This window comes from Phodopus roborovskii, unplaced genomic scaffold (assembly GCF_943737965.1).
Source record: "Phodopus roborovskii unplaced genomic scaffold, PHOROB, whole genome shotgun sequence".
NCBI classification, from domain to species: Eukaryota; Metazoa; Chordata; class Mammalia; order Rodentia; family Cricetidae; genus Phodopus; species Phodopus roborovskii.
The window spans coordinates 1621156-1642400 of record NW_026126598.1 but is presented as its reverse complement, the minus strand read 5'-3'; the positions used below and the strand labels follow the sequence as shown (position 1 = coordinate 1642400).

The 21245-nt window shown below is 48.9% G+C and overlaps 1 protein-coding gene and 1 pseudogene across 1 annotated transcript in view; both read right to left on the bottom strand.

Moving 5' to 3' along the window:
* Tmem132b (transmembrane protein 132B) overlaps positions 1-21245 on the bottom strand; it is a 232195-nt gene that overhangs the window by 199344 nt on the left and 11606 nt on the right. The window lies entirely within an intron of this gene.
* Positions 13467-13795, bottom strand: LOC127236983 (cytochrome c oxidase subunit 5B, mitochondrial-like; annotated as a pseudogene).

The window sequence follows — 21245 nt, the reverse complement described above, 5'->3', positions numbered from 1 at the left end:
CCCTGAACTCATGTTGCAAGGTTCAAAACAATACAGAGCCTTCCATGGGAAGCTGTTAGAGTTGGATGTAAGCACGTGTGCCAGTGGGCTCTGTACTGGGCAATGCTGCAGCTGACATCTTCAGAGAATTCTTGTCTCATCATAAGTGCCACAGCTTAGTGGGAGCTGGAGGAAGGCAGGAGGCAGCTGGAGGATGTAGGTCATCAGGGGTGTGTCCTTAAGAGGCTGTGTCTTGCTCTAACTCCTTCCTGTATTCTCTCCCTATTCCCTGTCTGCCAGGATGTGAACAACCACCTCCATAATATGTTCCAACCACTACAATGTTCAACCCAAGCGCATGGGTCCAGCGACCCTCTGAAACCCTCAGCCAAACTTCAGTCCCTCTCTATAACTGATTGTAGCTTATATTTTTGTCATAGGAACACACAGTAATAAGACACTTTTCTAGGCAAATGTCCGTGAAACTAAAAACAAAATAGAGAGTTTTTTTAGTCTGAAGATAAAAGGTAACAGGTTTTCAACAAGTAAGGCTTTGACTCCTGAACAACCCTCCAACCTCAAAGGTGAACAGCTAGCGACACACAGACAGAAAACTAGAAACTGCAATACTTAGACCTATTCTGTGATGGAAGAGGTGACCTTTTAGGTAGTGACTACCTTGTTACTGGGAACAACCAAACAGGAAAGAGTATGCACATGTTAGGAGAGAGTCCCTTTCAAGTTCCTGTCACCAGCCTTAGTATCTCCTAAAAAATATCCATCTGGAGCCTGGCATGGTAATGACTTAGGTGATAAATCTTGTCCCTTCCTGCTCACCCCAGCCCACTTCCTCTACCCTACCCCTGGGCTATGACTGTGATTAAATGCTGAAGCCCCAACCAGTGTCGCAGCCAGCACACCAGAAACTCCTAACAAGCCGATGATGTCACAGTGACAGATGCTGCCAGATGGTGAAATCCATCACGTCTGTCCATAAGAACAAAGAGCAAGAGGGAATGCACTGCGCAGGGCAGGTGGCTCCCAGTTAAGAATCAAAGCATCTCTCAGGGGAAGAAAAGAGCCCATAACAGGAAAATCAACAAATGGATCTGTCCACTTGGCTGAAGTGGGGATCTGGCTGCCTCTTTAAATGGCAACACACATGAAGATGTGAGCCTGTTCCCAAACGACAGGTATCGCATGTGTATCCATGCTGAAGAGAATGGGACTTACTTAATAATGGTTTTTGCAATGTAACTGCATAGGAAACAATGGCAATCTCAGAGAAATAGAGGCACAGCAACGTGTCACCACGACTGCAGAAATGTTGTTAACTACTTCCTCATCATTGGGACCAAATACCTCACAGAAGCAACTGAAGGAAGGAAGGGCTTGGCTCCCAGTGTGAGGTGTATTCCATCTTGTGGGGAAATCACAGAAGTAGGAGATTACAAGGTGATTCCCCAAATCTCAGGAACCAGGAAGCAGAGAGCTGAGTCAGAAGAGGACCCTGTCTATAACCCCCAAAAGGTCTGCCCACCAGTAACTTTCTTCCTCCAGCTGAACCTAAAGGTTTCACATTCTCCCAGCAGCGCCACCTGCTGGGTATTGAGTGTTAAAACACAGAGGCCTGTGGGGGATACCCTATACTCAAAGCATAACAAATGCCAGACCCCAGGGAGGAAGAAGGCCACCAGGAGTAGCAGACCTGGTGTGGGAGGAAGTGAGGGCTCTGGAGAGCTGAGCTGAACTGAACAGATCTGCATGTGATGTAATGGGAGCCCAACCTTCAAGTGTTTTCTAACTTTATGTCATTCTCCCATGGGAGCTTAGGCCCTGTGAGATGCCCTTCTGAGCCCTGTAAGACATCAGATCTGATCACAGTTTCTGTCTCAAGGCAGCTGGTGGCTGGGGCATGTGCAGTCAGCCAAAGCCACATCTCTGTGGGGCACCTTCTGCCCCAGATGCTAGGGAAACAATAGACATTTTTCTCCACTCCTGAGACTGGGTGTTTTGACAGCCATAGCTTGGAGATGCTAAACATGCTGGTCAGGATTTGGTTGCAGAGAACAGAGACAAACTTGGGCCAGCAGAAACAGAAAAGAGTTTCTCAAAGAGAAAAGAGGGGAAAAACACAGGCAGGCAGGCAGGCACGCATGCACACACACGCACACATTTCAGAAATGACCGTCATACCACATTGCAGATCTAGGTCACTAGGGAAGCCACTGTCCCTCATATGAGGAAGCCACCAGCCAAACCAGGAAGTTGTTACCATGGGCATTAGCTCAAAAATCATGCCACCAAAGCCACCATCTGAAGGCCACCACAACAAGGCCATCCCTACTAGGGTACACACAGTCCACTTCTCCACCCTTCAAAGTCAGGCATGCCTCAGCCAAGGCTTCACCCAGAAAGTGACCCTGGCTTCATCCCCAGCTAGATTACCAAGGCATGCTCAACGGTGATGAAAATACCACCAGGAAAGAGCAGCCTGTCCTCTTGAGCCTATGAAACACAAGTATGCTAGTCAGCTTTAGTCATCAGCTTGACACAATCTAGGGTTATCTGAGGAGAGAGTCTCAAGGAGGGATTGTCTATATCAGGTTGTCCTGCAGGCATGTCTAAGGGGCACTATCTTGATTATATTAACTGACAAGCAAAGACATAGCCCACTGTGGGCGGCAACATTCCCTAGGCAGGGGAACCTGAACTGTATAAGAACGAAGAAATGGAGCTGAGAAGTAACTATGAATGCCCTCTTTGCTCCCTCTCCCTAACTATGGATATATGGGACAGCAATGTGACCAGCTGGCCTCATGCTCCTGCCACCATGCCTTCCCCACCATGAAGGACTCTCCCTCTGTAACAAGGAACCCAAATCAACCCTTTTCCCCCTGAGTTGCCTTGGGCAGGATGTTTTGGCACAGGAACATAAAGGAAACTAGCATAAACACATAAATGAGTGACACCCACCAGGTCACTATGGGAATATCACATGCCCGAGAATGAGGGTCACAGAGAGAAAGACAGATCCAAGAAATGAAAATAAATTGCTTTAGTTATGGTTTCTATTGCTGTGAAGAGATGCCAGGACCATGGCAACTCTTATAAAGGAACACATTAATCCATTATCATCATGGTGCCACATGGTAACGTGTATGCCTGTACACAAACATGGTGCTGGAGAGGAAGCTGAGTGCCCTACATCTCATCTTGCAGGCAACAGGAAGTGATCTGAGACAGTAGGCATGGTTTGAGCATATATGAGACCTCAAAGCCCACCTCCACAGTGACACATTTCCTGCAACAAAGACACACCCACTCCAACAAAGCCACACCTCCTAATAGTGTCACTCCCTTTGGGGGTCATTTCCTTCCAAATCATTGTGTAAATGGTCTAAGCCCTAGCCCCTAGATCCAACCATGCCCCATGCTAGAACACTAAACTTTTTCTTATGTCAACCAAAAGGGAAGATTTTTTTTCTCTCTCTCTTAGTTTCCTTTTCCTACAACTAAAACAATTCTAAGAGTATAGCCCCCAAAGCCAGATAAGCTTAACCTTAAGTATGAGATTCTAGTCAGTGTGAATCAGAGAGTACACACCACATCCCTGCATGTGCTGAATCAGCCAAACACAGAAACCTCACACTTTAAGAGCTGAAGAGATTGCTCAGTGGTTAGAGTACTGGCTGCTCTTGCTGAGGACCTGGGTTAGGTTCCCAGTACCCTCAAGGCAGCTCAAAACCATCTGTAACTGTAGAGCCAAGCGATCTGAGCCCTCTTTGGGCCTCCTCACCCCTGCGTGCCTGTGCACATACCCACACACACACACACACAAATACATATGAAATTAATTAAAATATTTTTTTAAAGGAGATGTAGAAATCCCATACTTCTCCCTTAGGATCCAAGCTCCACATCTCCCTCTGCCTGTTGTCTCCCTCCCCACCTCCCCTATAAGACATAGACATCCTAAACTGCTGAGACTCCAACTGTCTCATCCCAGAAGGAATTCGGCAGGTCATCTGAGGATGCATGTCTCTCATTTTCTATCCCAGCTCCGCCCAGCACCCCCCAACTTCCCTTATCTTTTTACTTCTTCATATTTCTCAGGCTCCCAGAGTTTTCCTAGCGAAAAACTCTCTCAAGAATCAAGCCCAAGGAAACATAGCCACCAGGCTTATAAAAATAGCTATTTGAATTCGCTGCAATAACAAATACAAAATAACACAAAATCAACACCCAGCCCTCCTGGGAATTCGCGGTAGCAGAACAGCCCGGAGCTTGAAGGAGAAGGAGTTGGGGAGAGAAAACTAAATTTCACTGCGCAGTGAGAGCTGAGTCTGCTTTGAGATTATTTTCACAAACAGGTGGCCACGTGAAAGAAAACAGATAATGAGCTCCCGAATGCCCCAGCATCTTCACCCTCCACAGCCAGGCCCTTTGAAAGGAAAAAGCTGACGCCCCAAAGTCAAATGAAATCAAGCTTGGTTTGAAAAGCAAATATGAGCAGGTATTCATCACAGCTCAGGCTGTGGGCACGCTCCCAGGGGAAGTAAGTCCCAGGGATGGTGGCACTGGGTTCCTGGGGACTAGGGCGGGACAGCTAAGGGCAGTCATGGCTGCCAGTGTGCTCACTTAGTGACATCCGTGCAGCATCCACTGTACCCATGAGGATACTCAGTACATAGGATGCAGAAAGGAGCACAGAGCAATGAAGGCTACACTGCAGAGGTCCCCACCAAGGGGACACTGGTGCCAAATAACTAGGCATCACTGGCTGGCAGGCTGAGGATGACAACATAGCTCAGTTCTGCCTAGAGCTTCTGCCTAGAATCCCCCAGTGGGAGTCTGGGGGCGTGGCTCAATGGTAAGTAATTGATTAGAATCCCCCAATGAGGGGCTGGGGTATGGCTTAATGTTAGTGCTTGCCTAAAATCCCCAGTGCCTAAAGTCCCCCAGTGAGGGGCTGAGAGTGTGGCCAGCTGTAGAGCTCCTGCCTAGAATTCTCCAGTGAGGGGCTGGGGGCGTGGCTTGATGGTATTTGCCTAGTACCTATAAGGCCCTAGGATCTTACCCAGCACCACAAAAGAAGAGGAAAAGCTGAGATCACACCAATGAAGGGGATGAACAGGACACTGGGAGACAAGCTGCCAGGCTCACTGGGTTTTAGTAATCTGAAACAGCCTATGAGAAGTGAAGGCATCAAGGCATGGACCCAAGGGCAACTGGAAACAGTAGAGGCATCAAAGCCACTCAGAGCCCACTGAAGGCACCTGCAGCAGTGGACCCAGATTCTGAACACCAAAAGCACCTGCTGCTCTGTCTGGGTTTCTACTCAGAAGCACACAGGGCTGAATGCAGGAGAAAACAGAGTTGACAGCAGCTTTCCCCCAGAGAAAGCCCTGCTGGAGAAGCTGGGAGTCAGTGGGTCAGCTGCCCCGCATCTTTAGACCCCAGAAGCCATGACATTAACCAGTTGCTTAGACATCCCAAGCCCCAACTGTCTCCTCCCTCCCCTTCTCCACTTTCTGTCATGGTGCCTGCCATTACCCACAATACACTACTGCATATAAGTCTATGTCTCAGTATATGGGGACCAAAACTCAATAGCCATGGGAAGATAATGAGACAGGAAGAGCTCTCTGAAGTCCTGCCCCCAAAGCTAATATCTGGGCTTTCCAAAGGGAAGAAGAGCCATGCTGGGGCACAAGGCAGGTCACAGGGGACAAGAGCCAGGACCAGGCTCGAAGGCACTTCTGAGGTGACCTACATGAGAGTAGAAATCATCTGGAGACCGTAGAGGTGGGGTATGATGGTGTCACACACAGGTGGGAGGCAGGGCCTAGCTTCCTCTTTGGGAGAACTCAGGAGCCCCAAGCATCCTTCAGTAGATGAATGGGCAATCAGAATGTGCCCATGCTGCCATGGATCACTACTCAACCACTAACAGGAAGGAAGGACAGTTGTCTGGTACACGTAAATGAACCCCAAATGTTCTATTACATTCACATACCCTACAGCTACATTTGTTAGGAGATGTCTCAAGTAGAGCACATCCATGGCAGAAGCAGACAATAGCCATTGAAGGCTGGGGGAAGGGACAAAGGAATGGCTTGTCAACAGGATCTGGAATCTTCTTAGTAGGTAAGACTCCAGGCACACCTCTGAGGGGTTATCTAGACCAGGTTAGCTGAGGCGGGAAGACCTACCCTGAATGTGGGCACAGCCAAACATGGGGTGAGGTCCAGGACTGAATAGAAAGGAGACAGTGAGCTGGGCACCAGCATCCATCCCTCTCTGCTTCCTGACTGTGGATGCTGCATGACCAGCTGCCTCAGGCTCCTGCTGCCATGGCTTCCCCATCATGACAGACTGTAACTTCTAACTGTGACCTAAAATTAACCCTTCTTTCCCAAAGCAGTTTGTGGCAGACATATCATCACGGCAACAAGAATAGTGACTCACACAGATAGGACCCACAGACGATGCCGCTCCTTCCATGATCAGAATCTGTTGTTTCTCACTATGTAAGTTCACATGGGAGATAAACAGAACCTGTCTCAGTGGGAGGTGGAGCAGCCCACGGAAACTTGGAGAGGTCAGGCAGTTGGCAAGGTCAGTGGAGATGGAGAGAAGGGGGTAGACTGAGGTGGCCCTACAGGCTCACTGTCTGGTCCTGCCAGGCCCCAGCTTTGGCAGAACACTATGTGCGAAGCAGCCACCTGCTTTCTCTGCTGCCTGCCCTGGGATGAGTGTCCCATTAACAGGACCTCAAAGGCACTGCCAACCCAGGGCCAACCCCACCACCACCCATAGGAAGTTGTAGCCTTCTGGGTCTGCGACCTATCATTGAAAATTAATCTGGCCTGGGTTACCTGAGGAGCATCCATCTACCCCATCTGACCCCAGGCTCTAGGAGCAGGCACCTTGAGAAAAGCCAAAGAAACGTCCATGGGCAAGGTCTGCTCAGGAAGGGGAAAAGCAACAAAGCACATGGCATACAAGTGCATACAAGGGTGCCATCTGGGGACCCACAGCTCTGCTCTCCAACTTTAAAACTGAAAACACACACGCGCGCACACACAAAGTTCTGCTCATGAGGCAGCAGATTCGAAAATAACACCTCGCCAGACCCAGACACAGAAAAGAACAACAGAACAATTTCACTGAATACTTCAATTAATTAATTGCCCAGAGAAGCCAAGCTTGCGTCCCTAGGAGAGGCTTGGGAGCTATTTATGTATTTATGATGGGGAAGCATGCAGGGTGCAGACTTTGAACGCTAACCCTGTCCCAATATTTACAGCGTGTTCCCGTCTGTCTTGGCGGACAGGTGTCAATTCTATATTTGTGACAAACTTTCTCCTAGTGCCAGTTTATAATTTGTCTAATCAGGAGGTGTTTATTGCTGAGAGCTCATTTGGAAAATTCCATGAGCTGATATGCTCTTCCATGGATCATTTCTAGGGTATTGGGGGAAAAGTAGAAATTTAGAAAAGTTGCTTTGTTTGTTTCTAAAAACAATCTCCTGGCCAGGCAAGGTGGTAAACACCTTTAATCCCAATACTTAGGAGGCAGAAGCAGGAAGATCTGTGAGTTAAAGATCAGCCTGGTCTACAGAGTGAGTTCCAGGACAGCCAGGACTATTTAGAGAGACCCTATCTCAAAAAACAAAAATTAAGAAGTGTCCTTTCAAGCCAAGCATGGTGGCTCATGCCTGTAATCCCAGCACTTGAAAGATTGAAGCTAGAGCATCAGACATTCAAGGTTACTCTCAACTATGGAGTGAGTTTGAGGCCAGCCTGGGCTGTGTGAGTGAGACCTTGTCTCAAATAAATGATGGGTGGGAGGGTTTTAAACTTTTCTTTTCTTTTTACTTTTTGGTTCAGAGACTGACTTCAAACCCTGTCCAGGGCTCCTAGAGTGACAAGGGGCTGGCAGAACATACCCTGGTTCTTAGCACAAGAGCCCATGGTTTTTGCAATTCTGCAAAGTGTTTATTTGGGGAAGAGTCAAGTCACACTGAAAACAAAACAACAACAACACGAAAGGCTTCTTTCCCCAATAAAAACAAGAGCCACATTGATTGGGTTCCTCTGTTTTTCTTATTGAGAACACTGTGCCCAAGTTTTCCCACATGAACTGTTCTAATTTGCTTCTCTGTTGCCGTGATAAAACACTGACCAAAGCTACTTAGGGAAGAAAGGGTTTATCTGGCTTATAACTCATGGTTCATTATGAAGGGAAGTCAGGACAGGAACGTAAGGCTGGAACCTGGAGGCAGGAGCTAAAACAGAGGCCATGGAGGGATGCTGCTTGTTGGCTTGCTCAGCATGGCTTACTCTGTTTATATATACAACTCAGTACCAGCAACCTAGGAGTGGCACCACCCACAGTGGGCTGGGCTTTCCCACATTAACACTGAAAACAATGGAGGGAACATGGCCCAGCTGGCACCTGGGTAGAGAGAGCCACTGGCCTCACAGTTGTGAGGAAGTGTAGATCTTTGACAGATTGTTGTGTCAGCCACAGAAAACTTACACACACACACACACACACACACACACACACACACACACACACACAGGACAGGGGTGGGAGGAACAGGCCCATGAGCAACCCAAATGCAGTTTCAAAGCCAGGCATGGTAACACAGGCTGGCAATTCCAGAATTAAGGCAGAAGAATGGAAAGTCCAAGGCCAGCCTGGGCCAGTTCGGAAGAGTTTGTCTTAAAAACAAAACAGATCATAGGGGGTCCCAGCTCTACAGTGTAGCAGAGCCATGCATATCTGAGAAGGCCAGGCAGTTTCCCAGTTCCCATGACCAACACTGCAGTGAGGCCTGTATCAGCCTTGATCTCAGCCATGCAGACTGTGCCTCCTGGATACCATGGCAAAGGCTACTTTGTTCTGCCTTGCATGCCAGCCTCACAGGTAAGATTTCTTTAATGAAACTTCCACAATGAAACCATTCAAAACCAGAAAGTGACAGACCTGGAGAGACAGCCCAGAGGTTGAGAGCACTGGCTGCTCTTCTAGAGGACCTGGGTTCAATTCCCAGCACCCACATGAAAGCTCACAACCATCTGTAACCCCAGTTCCAGAGGACCTGATGCCCTCTTCTGGCCTCTGTGGACACTGCATTCACACATTTCTAAAAAAGAATGGTCATAGAAATATTTTTCACATGAGCCACAAAATGGAAACAACCCAAATGTTCATGAGCCCAGGCATCTGTATTCAATAGACGAATGGGTGAATAACATATGGTATGCCCATACAACGAAATATTACTCAGCCACGAAAAAGGAAAAGGTGCTAACAGCTGACACATACTATGATGTGATTGCTAAGGGCTGGGGAGGGAGAGAAAGAGTGAGTGCGAGGTTTTTTTGGTTTTGGTATTAGGTTTCTTTTTTTCTAGACAAACTTTCTTTGTGTAGCCCTGGCTGTCCTGGAACTCCATCTGTCCTGGAATTAGATCTGGCATCAAACTCAAGAGATTCACCTGCTTCTGCCTCCCAAGTGCTGGAACAAAAGGCGTGCACCACCACACTGGTGAGAGTATTAATGTACACAGTTCTGGGGCAGTGAGAATGTTCACACACACTGACTGGTGTGATTTGAGATCTATACAGTGAATGTACCACCAAAAACCAAAAGACTACTAGGACTTTATCTTTAAAAGACAAAAATCAAACAAATAAGTCTGTGGTCTGCTGTTTGACAAAAAAAGAAAAAAGAAAAAAAAAAAAAGAAGAAAACCCTCTTGCCACATCAGAAATAAGTCACATTATCTGATGTGACTAAAACACGCAGAGCAGGAGGAAAATGAGGAAGGAGTGAAGACTCAGTACAGCATAGGGTGGGCCACAGCCAAACTACACGGTAAAAGACCACCTGTAAATTCAGCTCCAGTTATCCCAGAAGCAAAGGAGACAAGGGAAATACTCCCCAAATCCAGACATTTTCATAAGTTCAGGGACTCAATACAGCAAGGCAGGGGTTCCCCACAATCTGAGGTTTACAGTAACTGCTGCAAGAGTCTAACATTGAGGGGGGACCATTTAATCCCACCAGCAAAATCACTTCCATCAGGATGCAATGTCTTGCTCTCCTTCTTGGACTTCTGTAAGATGATTGGCAGGGCACAGATTTTTACTTAACTGTCTCAGAACACCATCAGTCTTCCCAAGGTCATGGTGAATCCTTTAATATGTACATCATTCTATTTTGGACCATCCATTAAGTGGGCCCCAGAAGGTCGATTTCACATCCTTCAAGTGATAACTGCTCCGGTCCTGGGGGCCCCCTCCTACATCTGTGGGCTTGCTGTGGTTCCGGCCATTTCTTAATAATCCCTTCCTGCTGCCCTCCGTTTATCACCACACTTAGCATCTGCTTTCTGTTCTGCAGAGTAGACAGCTCCATTGAATCTGTGGTTCCTGCCGGATCCTTTCAGCGGCATGGACTATTGATAAGATGAAAGGGGAAGGGCAGATGCTCCTTCTGTCCTTGACCGGGGAACTTTCACAGTGATGTGTGAATGTTTGCAGTTTCTATCACCCTGGGGTGGGGCAGTAATGCTGAAAACATCTAGCTGGCAGAAGCACCCTCCAGTGACAAGCCAGTCCTGACCCCAACCCCCCCCAGGCTGAGAATGATGAGCAGGAACCGTCATCGATGGTCAGTTCACTTATGAGCTTTTTATGCTGTGATATTTTGAATGCAGACAATGTCCCAGAAGGAATTCCAATAATATTCAGACTATGGGGAATCCCCATGTTGCTACAGGAGTTCCTAAACCTATGAAAAGCCTGGATTTATTTCCTTAGTCATTTTGGCTGCCAAGATACCCAGGACTGAACTGACCATCAATTGCTTACATATATTTCTGGTGTGTCTCACCCCACCCAAACCCCCCAACATGGACAGAAACCTCTGAAGTTTATTCTCCCTTAAATTGTCTGCATGGTATATATTTGGTCACAGTACACAACTGAACAACACTCCTAGATACTTCAGCCTGGTGCCTTGACAGCCATTTGTCTATCTAATGCAGGCTGTCCCAAGGGCATCTTCACGGGCTCCCTAACAAAGTGTCTTCCATGCTCTGAGGCCCCCAAAGGTCCCTGTGCCTCAGCTGCATTTCCCTGACTTATATGGCTCAGCGGTGTGCTCTATGGGGTCGTTCATCACGTGACCTGTCAGCACTATTCCTTTTCAATGCTACATACGTTCCATCATCTAAACAGACCACAATGTTAATGCACTTGTCAATGGGTAGACATCAGGGGTGTCCCCGCCTTTTGACTACCTACTATAAACAAAGCTACTGTGAGTATTTGTAAATAGGTTTTTTGTTTAGGCATACAAACCTAGGCATGACACTCCCGGTTAATGCTAAATTTAAAAGAAAATAAAAATGCCAGCTTTGCAAGATGCAACAACACCCTACTCCGATCCTTTCTTGGGTACAGATTAGGAAACATATGGATTCCTCAAGCTTCACCAACAGCCTTGGAACAGCTCACACTGACCTTTCCATGGTTTTATAGTCACAGTCTTGGTCCGAGGCCAACCCTGAGTCACAGCTGACGGTGGGAGAAATGGATCGGGTGATGCCTCCCTCTCCTCCACCCTGAATGCCAGGCTGTGGGCGTTTGAGATGTTTAGATTTCATTTCTGCACAAGAAACTGAGACATCATTTAGCAAACGCCACAGGTCCCCAGAAGGGAAACGGTTCTAAAAGCTCCATGGGAGGACCAAGTGGCACAATCTATGCAGAGCACTAAAATAGGCCTCCCCCCCCTTCAGTGGGGAGGGGACTAGGGAGTGTCCTTTATCCCTTTACAGTCTTTTTCAGTTATTTAAATAACAAATGTGCCAGGCAGTGGTGGCACAAGCCTTTAATCCCAGCACTCAGGAGGCACAGGCAGGGCTCTGTGAGTTTGAGGTCAACCTGGTCTGCACAGTGAGTTCCAGGACAGCCAAGACTACAGAGGAAGGCCCTGCCCCCACTTACCAAAAAAAAAAAAAAAATTTTTAAATAACAAATGCACAGAGCACAAAGATTTTTTTCAAAGTACAGGGGACATTAAGTCACCTACCTCCTGCTCTTGACCCTCTCCCTGGAGGAAATCTGCCAATGCCGGCTTCACAGGAACCCCAAGAACCCCATGTACACAGGCACACCCGCCCAGTTCTCTGTAGCTGCCATCGTTATTATCTAACCAGGATGGACTGTCCACAGACCCCTGCTACAACGTCTACAAAGGGTAAGGCTGCCTCAGGAGGACAATGAGTTCTGGGAGCTGATGCGTCCATTTTGATAGGCTCTACCAAGGGGTGTGACATAAAATGGACTCTAGAGCACTGGGGACAGAGCTGGGGCCACATGCACATGAGGGAGGTGCCTACCACTGAAGGAGCTCTAAGAGGGTGCTTTCAGTCGTCAGGTTCCAGCCCAGAAGGCTTAAAACTTAAATACTGACAAGGGAAACGGAAGCTCAGAGAGCTGAGTGACCAGTCAGATCCCTGCTGAATCAGGGATTGAGGTGGCTGGCCCTCTGCCCACCTCACCCCAGGGATCTGTTTGTTTATTTGTTTGTTTGTTGAAATAGGGTTTCCTTGTAGCACCGGAGCCTGTCCTGGAACTCCCTCTGTAGATCAACCGAACTGGCAATCGAAATCACAGAGATCTGCCTCTGCCTCCAGAGTGCTGGGATGAAAGGTGTGTGCTACCACCTCCCGGCTACCCCAGGTATCTAGAATCTGTTGTCTGACTGTCAGGCTATGACATCGGAATCTGTCACCATGACCTTATTAGAGCTGATCCAGCACCCCATGCTACTAATTACAGTTCAATGAGATTTCTTCCCAATAGAGGCCAGCCGGTCCCACCCTATCACAAGGGCAAGGGGTGCCTATGTTACAAGCTGGGGTGCCCTGGCGTAAGGGGCGGTGGTACAGGTAACCTCCAGCTTGGAAAGCCAGAATCACGGCCCGAAGCCACACACCCAGCACACAGAAGAAATGGCCATGTCTCCACCAGTTCCCAACCACAGTGACCACATCCCTGAGGACAGCCCCCACTCCTATCATGGCCCAGAAAAGGACTGGTGACTCCCTCCCCTGAAGACTAATCAGAGTGGGTGAGTGAGTGAGTGAGTGAGTGAGTGAGTGAGTGAGTGAGTGGATGAGTGAGTGAGTGAGTGAATTGAATGAAAGCATGACCAGACGAAGAGGCAGCTAGGTTTTATGATTATAGAGCAAGGGCAGAAGCACACTTACAGGTATCAGCTGTCACCTATAGGGCACTGTTGGGGGTTCCACCTCAGTGGTGCCTAACACTGAGGAACTCTAGAGAGTGGTTTCAATCATCAGGTTCCAGAGCCCAGAAAGGCTTAAAACTTTTTTTTTGGGGGGGGGGGGGAGGAGCCAACACAATGGCGGGTCTTTGTTAGAGATAAGCTTTCTATCACACTCTGAAAAGGTAACGCGGGGGCTCAGTGGGCCAGCTGGTGGGGCACCAGCTTATAATGGGTTCCACAGCTTGGGCATCGCTGGGTCTCGCCTTTGTGCAGCCAAAACCAGATGCAGCCTCTTCACAGATGCAGCCCACTATTCGCTTGTTGGTGATGGACCGGACTAAATTAGGATCTTCCTTGGCGCCCGAAGCCGCCTTTGGGGGCAGCATATTGTATGGATCCAGTCCCTTCTCTGCGGCTATCATGATCTCCCACGGACCACGGGCCCGAGGGCCTGTGCCGCCAGGGTGCCTGCTCTGCGAAGTAACCTTGAAGCCATCGCGCCGGAGACAAGCAGATCAGAAAGGCTTAAAACTTAAATACTGACAACCCCGTTTTTTCCCATCCTGCGGTCAGCCCTGGCACATCCACCTGTCCTTGAGCCTCACAGCAGAAAGGCAGAAAGGGACTCTGCCCCCAGCACCCCTGGAAAGCCCCCTCTGCTGTAAGCTCTCCTGAATAGGAACAAATGAACCCTGCAAAGCCTCTGTACTTCCCTGGCCTGCGGACACCCTCACGTCTGTCATCTTCAGCCTCCTTCCCCATCATTGACCCCCCAAACTCTCCCCACCACTCATGTCCCCCCTTTCCTAACAGAAACAGTGACCCATGCACACCCCTTTTCCGCCAATCCCCCCTCCCCTCAATTTACTATACTCTGCAAACATTTGCTTTGTGTGGTTTGGTGAACTTAGCACATGAAGGGAACCCAGCTACCCGGCTTGAATTAAATTAGAAAGAGGGTCAGGTGGAGTCAGAGAAGCTCCAGACTTAGGACCCCAGAAACAAAGCTGAACGAGCTCCACTTAGGAACCTGGAAAGGATCCCAGCCCACAATCACAGGGCCACAGAAGGGGACTCCCCTTCCCTCAACCCCCCCTCAAAGTCACCTCAGAGCAAGGAGCCTCAAAGGGCTTCACACATGTAACATCCCAGACCCTAATACATGGTGGGGTATGATGCAGCCCTGAAGGAGGGAGCCTGACCTTGATGTCAGTTCACTCTGTGTGGCTATGTGGCAGGCTTCCTACCCTCACTGTTGTGTTCTTATAGAGATTGCTACTTCCTGTATTCTGGAGTCCCTTCCGCAGCCCTGTGGAAGCAGAGTGAGTTCAAGGCCAATCTAGGCAACTGGTGGAGATCCTGTGGCTACGTTACATTTCTGTTGCTTCAGGGGAAAAAAAAAAAAAAAAAAAAAAAAAAAAACCCTGACCATAAAACATCTTCGGAGGGAAAAAGAGTTCATCTGAGCTAGGATTCTAGATCACACACCATCATTTTAGGGAAGTCGAGAAAGAACTTAAGCAGCCAGTCACACATCACGTCACAGTCAAGTGCAGGGTGAATAAACACATCCTTGCTTACTTTTAACAAGTTTTCTCCTCTTACACTCCCCAGCAAATAGTGCCGCCCACAGTGGGCTGGGTCAGGTAAGACCATCCCCCACAGAAGTGTGCAAGGGCCAACCTGAGGTAGACCACCCCTGGTGAGACTCTTCCCAAGTGACTCTGGGTTGTAGCAAGTTAACTATTAGTACTACCCAACACACTAATGCACACGCACTTGTGGGTAAATGGGTGTGTGTGTCCATTGAGTGAATTGGAGGGTGCACAGGGGCGGGGGATGGGGGAAGGAGCGGGGACACACGACCTCCAGTCCCACAGCCACTCTGAAAGAACTCAGTGCTGCTGGCCTGCACCTCTTGAGAGAAAAGCAGAAAGTCTGCATTTTTACATTAAATCTTCAAAAATGATTACAGCGGTCTGATGCCCCCGGGGGCGGTGCTGGTCTTGAGATACTAATTCCCTACCTCGGAGCCGACGTTGGCAAAGACTCCTTCCTACAAGGCATTGGCACTTAGGATACCCACAGAGAGCCTGGCAGATCGCTGGGGCTTCAGAACCTCCCACCCTCCCCCAGGTGTCTGCCAGACAGCACGGTTCACCTCCTGCCAGCAAGTGTGCGCTCTGCTCAGAAACAATGAGCCCAGGCCCCAGGTGAAATTCATATTCTAATTCAAGTTTCTCGCCTTGATGAAGGCTGCTGCTGCCACCTTGGAATGCTAACAGCTCAGAAAGAAGCCCTGGGGAGCAAGCGTGAATGAGGAAAGATGGGAGGGTTTATCTGAGAAGCAAGAACACAAGACCACTGAAGCCAGCCGAGGCAAGTGGCTCCCCCAAAACTGGCTGGGCTCCCGAAGCATGTGGCAGGAGATGAAGTGCCCCATCTAGACAGCTTGCACAGGTCAACCCAGAGACTGACTGGAAGCTCCTGAGCTCCTTCAAGGACCTAAGGACACCTGTGCACTCAAGAGGACCAAGGGACCAGGAAACGGAAACAGGGGTATAGTAGGGGGCAAGCGGTCCCACCTCCACCCCCACCCCCCACATTCACAGCCTTTCCAGCAACTCTGAATCCACCCTTCTGGACCAGAGGAAGGTCGGCAGATGTGGTTATTGAGGCCCCACCCATCACCAGCCTCCCCACAGATTGGAAAGTGGAGTCAGGCCGGGGCTGCTGTGATGAGTGTGCCCTGGGTTCCCTCCCCCACTGTCACACACACACACACACACACACACACACACACACACACACACACGGCTGCCCAAGCCTCCAGATCCTTCTGGCAATACACTGGCAGCCGTTTCTTCTGTGTGGGAAGGTGGGTGACAGCTAAGCCACAAAGGGACTCCTCAAAGAGAACTGACCCCCAAGTCCCAGCCACCCCACTGCTTATCAGACAAACCTCCACACTGTTCCCAGCCATACCTTCCCTGAGCCCTGCCCTCTCGGAGCCACGCCCCCTGTAAACCCTTGTTGAATTGTGATTACTTTAAGTGTGGAATGAGACACCCACCTGTACAGTCCTCCTCTGTGGGGAGAGTTCAGGAAAGCCATCACCCTGAGAGCTCCACCCCACCCTAGAAGGGGCAGCTCCTTGTCACTGGCTCCTCAAGTTCCCTTCATTATTTTCCAGGACTGGGGATGGAACCCAGGGCATCCAGCCTGCTAAGAAAGCTCTCTGCCACTGAGCTACAACCTTTGTTGAAGATTTATCTTGAGTCATGCATGGATCTCCATGAGTTGCCCAGGCTAGACTTGAACTTGCAATCTTCCTGTCTCAACCTGATGGCCAGACAGGTAATCAAAACCCTGTCATTGACTCCAGCCTGGTACAGCCCCAACATCTGTTGATGGAGAAGAAGGACAAGTAAAAAGGGCAGGCAGAAACCAAGTAAATCCCAGTGTACATGTACAGCACATATCCGTGGCTTGTGAAGGAAACATGATGGTTTGTACTTATCTGTGCCTTTGGCAACATAAATGCTACAAGGACATTCTACTGACCCTAAAATCAACTACAAAATCCTGTCGTTGAAAAATGAACATGCTGAGGTGAACAATGGGTTTGCAGAGAGCTGGGAATTATAAAGATACTCAAATCTAAAATGATCTATTCTGGGATTTGAGAGATGGCTCAGCATGTAAGAGCACTGGCTGTTTTTCCAGAGGACCTCTGTTCAATTCCCAGCATGTATATGATGGCTCACAACCATCTATAACTCCATTTCTAGTGGATCCAGCACCCTCTTCTGGCCTCCATTGGCACTGCATGCACACAATGAACATACACACTTGCAAGATCATTTTGTAAATGTAAGAACGAGTGGAACCTAGAGGTTCTTAGGGTTCCTGGGACCACTTTTAAATTCCCTTCTTTTTTTTTTTTTAAGACTCACCCAAATCAGCCAGGTGGTTGTGGCGGATGCCTTTATTCCCAGCGTTCAGGAGGCAGAGGCAGGCAGATTTCTGAGTTCAAAGCCAGCCCAGTCTACATAAGGAGTTCCAGGACAGCCAGGGATACAGAGGAAACCCTGTTTCAAAAAACAAAAATTAAAAAAAAAATCCACCCAAATCATGGCAGATGTCCCAACACCAGGCAAGCTGAAGCAGGATGATCTCAAGTTCAAATCCAGCCTGGGCTACATAGTGAGGCACTGTCTCAATAAATAAATAAATACATAAATAACCAGCAGGGCCTCTGTGAGACTCACTGGCCTGCTGAAGTCCCCATGAGCCCTGAGGTACAAATGTCAATAACGTCTTCATCTTTGACATTCAGAGACAACCACAAACAGGTGCAGGAGACAGAGCACTTAAGAAGCACTTTTGATTGACAAGGGGAGGGAAGGGGCATGAAAGAGACTCTTACATCAGTCATCACTGGCAGATGGCATCTACTTCGCCCTGCAGTCTTCAAGGAGGGGGAATAGGCTAGGGGAATGGGGTAGATAAAAATCCACACACGATATTGCCCTCACTGAGTTCAGGCCCGACTGGCCCATTAGCTAAACAGGCTCTCAGTGGAGCACATAATGCCATAGCTAGGTCCAGTGGGAGAGGCCAAGGCCACTGGGAGGCAGAGCCACCTGAGATGCTTTACCTGAAGCTTGTCACAATTTCCTGGTTGCAATGGGAACACAGTACAAAGTGATCCAAGAAAAGAAAATAGGGCTTAGGGGTAGCAAGATGGCTAGGGATACAGGGAAGGAAAGTATCAAACTGTTGTTCCCCAAGACCTCTCTCTCCACCTTGTTTTTTGTTTGTTTTGCTTTTGTTTTTTGACACAGGGTTTCTCAGTGACACTCCTGTCTCCAGCACCCCCCCCCACCAGCACCGAGGGTTACAAGGACACACCACCATGCCAGCTTCTTACAGGGACCCTGGGGATCAAACTCCCGTCCTCATGCTTGCACAGCAAGGACTTTATTGACAGCCCAGCCATGTCCCCAGCCCCAGAGCAAGCACAAGGGGCTGAGGATGATGAAGGACCACCATAAGCAAGAAATCAAGCTCTGAGCATGGGAAACCCCTGCAGGCAAGATGCAGCCAAGAAGCCAGGAAGCTGACCCTCTCCTACCTAGCTCTCAAAGGAGCCAGAAACCCTGACAGTACCTGGACAGCCTGATGTCTAAGACACACACCCTTCCCCGACCCTGCCCCGACCAAGAAATCACAGTGTGAGCTGCTTGAAGTGCTTTCTTCGTGCTCATTTGAGTATAATAGTGATAGGGACACCTCCTACAGGCTCCGATCGCCAAGGCAGCACCAATCCAGAGTGGCAACAAGCCTCCTGGGTCTGATGCTCATCATCCCAGCCACGCTACTGTCGCTAACCTTGACCCTATCCTTGAGGCCCAAAACAGGGACACTCTCATCGGTCGGTCAGGTATAAATCATGAGCCCACCCATGAGAGGAGAGGAAAGTTAGCAGCGTAGAAGCCAGAGTTTTGGAACAGGTGGGACTGGGGTTCCTCAAAGAAAAATCAGCATGGGCTGGTTGTGTAGTTCGGTGGCACAGCACCTGCCTAGAATCCCCCAGTGAGGGGCTGGGGTGTGGCTCAGTGGTAGAGCAACTGCCTAGAATCTCCCAGTGAGGGGTTAGACTAGGGGTTTTATTCTAGAAGGAAGGTAGAAGTGACGGACAACCCCTGTCACAGACATTGGCTATCTCCCTCCCTGATGCCTCCTTCCAGTGCCCTTTCATTCCTTCAGTGAGGCCCACAATGCCAGTTCTCTGCCTGAGGCCACCCCACCTCCTCCACATTCACAAACAACGCACACACACACAGCAGCATGGGCTTTATATCAGCACCCAGGAGCGCTTAAGAACCAGACAATAGGGCCAGCAAGATGGCTCAGTAGGTAAAAGTGCTTGCCACAAAATCTGAGGATCTGTGTTCAGTCCCAGTGATCTACATGGTTAAAGGAGAGAGCCAACTTCTGCAAGTCTTCCTCTGATGTCTGCACACACTCCATGACAAACCATTTAAAAAAATAATAATAAAATGTAATAAAAGATGCTTTTTGGAAAAACCAAATAGCACCACCCCTACCAGATAAACCCCTCTGAAGCAAGTGTATCTGGTACCATGGGAGTCCTCCTGAGTTGAAGTACAGACCTCCAGGAGCAGGACAATGGGGGTTAGACAGCTACCATTATGGCAGATACAGACTGTCTTTCAAACTTTTTAAAAAGATTTGCGTGTGTGTGCATGTGTTTGTGTACAGGTGTGTGTGTGTACAGGTGTATGTACAGGTGTGTGTACAGGTGTGTGTGTACAGGTGGGTGTATGTATAGGTGTCTGTACAGGTGTGTGTGTGGACAGGTGTGTGTGTGGACAGATGTGTGTATGTACAGGTATGTGTATGTATAGGTGTGTGGACAGATGTGTGGACAGGTGTGTGTCTGGACAGTTGTGTATGTGTGTACAGGTGTGTGTGTAGACAGGTGTGTGTGTGTGTACAGGTTGTGTGTACAGGTGTGTGTGTGTGCCAGAATCAGGAGGGTGTGAGAACTCCTGAAGTTGGAGTTACCTGATGTGGGTGCTCCTAACTAGACTCAGATAGGTCCTCTAGAACAACAAGTGCTCTGCTCTTAACCACTAAACCAGCTCTCCAGCCCCGTTTTCTAAACTTTCTGTGCACTCTATATGGTACTTTGAATGTAATTGGCCTCCATAAGCTCATAGGAAGTGGCACTATTGGGAGGTGTGGCTTTGGTGGAATTGGCATGTCCTTGTTGGAGGAAGTGTGTCACTGTAGAGGTGGGCTTTGAGGTCTCATATATGCTCAAGTCACACCCAGTGTTTCAGTCCACTTCCTGTTACCTTCAGATCAAGATGTAGAATTTTCTACACCATGTCTGCCTGCAGGCCACCATGCCCCTCCATGATGATAATGAACTAAACCTTCAGAACTGTAAGGCACCCCAATTAAATGTTTTCCTTTATAAGAGTTGTGATGGTCATGGTGCGTCTTCGAAGTAATAGAAACCCTAAGACACTATATGAAGTAGTCAAACCCCATGTGCAAACACTGTGGGGGAGGAGGCTCACAGTTCAATAGTCTGTCCAAGGGGCAGCCAGAGTCTGTGAGTAGAATCACCTCCTGGTAGACAATGGCCTCCGAGACAGCACAAGCCTGTGATCAGCCCTTCCTCCTCCCCAGCCAGCCCTACCTGCAGGCTGCTGACCATGCTTCCTGAGGAAGCACCCCTTCCCCTTCAGAGGTGAGTTTCTGGCTGGCCAGACACAGCATTCCACACCCTGGGCACAGTCCCTGATAGTGGGGCTGGAAGATGGTCCATGACAGTCCAGATCAAAGCAGACCTGGAGTTCATGCTGAGCTGGCTCAGAAAGAGACAGTTGACCTCTCACTGGCTACAGGACACGCCAGAGAGGACTGTGGCCCACTCGGCCATATAGAAGATCAAGCCTAGGTTTGAGTTAAGTTGGCAAAGACGAAAAGAGAACTCAAAAGGAGCGAGGGGTTGGGAGGGGAGCAATGATTAGGACAGTATCAAGCGCCTGGACCCATCCACACCTGAACTGTTTCCACCATGCACTTCCCATGTCTGGTTTTTGCAGAGTACAGACTGGAGTGGTGACATATTTCCACATTTGGTGTGCCATCTCCAAGAGTACACCCAGAGTCTCCAAGGTGAAAATGTGAAATATTATAGGGGTGCATGTCTTTAAAATAATCCAGCAAGAAATAAACAAACATGAGGTCAAAGATGAGACCGGTGGCTAGGAGTCTCCGTGATCAGGGCTTGTGCTGCAGCGGCAGCCCCACGAGGGGGTCTTCTGAGCTGTAAGCCATCAGGCTGTGCCTGCAGAGTAAAAAATAGCTAGCCTACACATGTGCTACTATTTTTAAAATGTTAC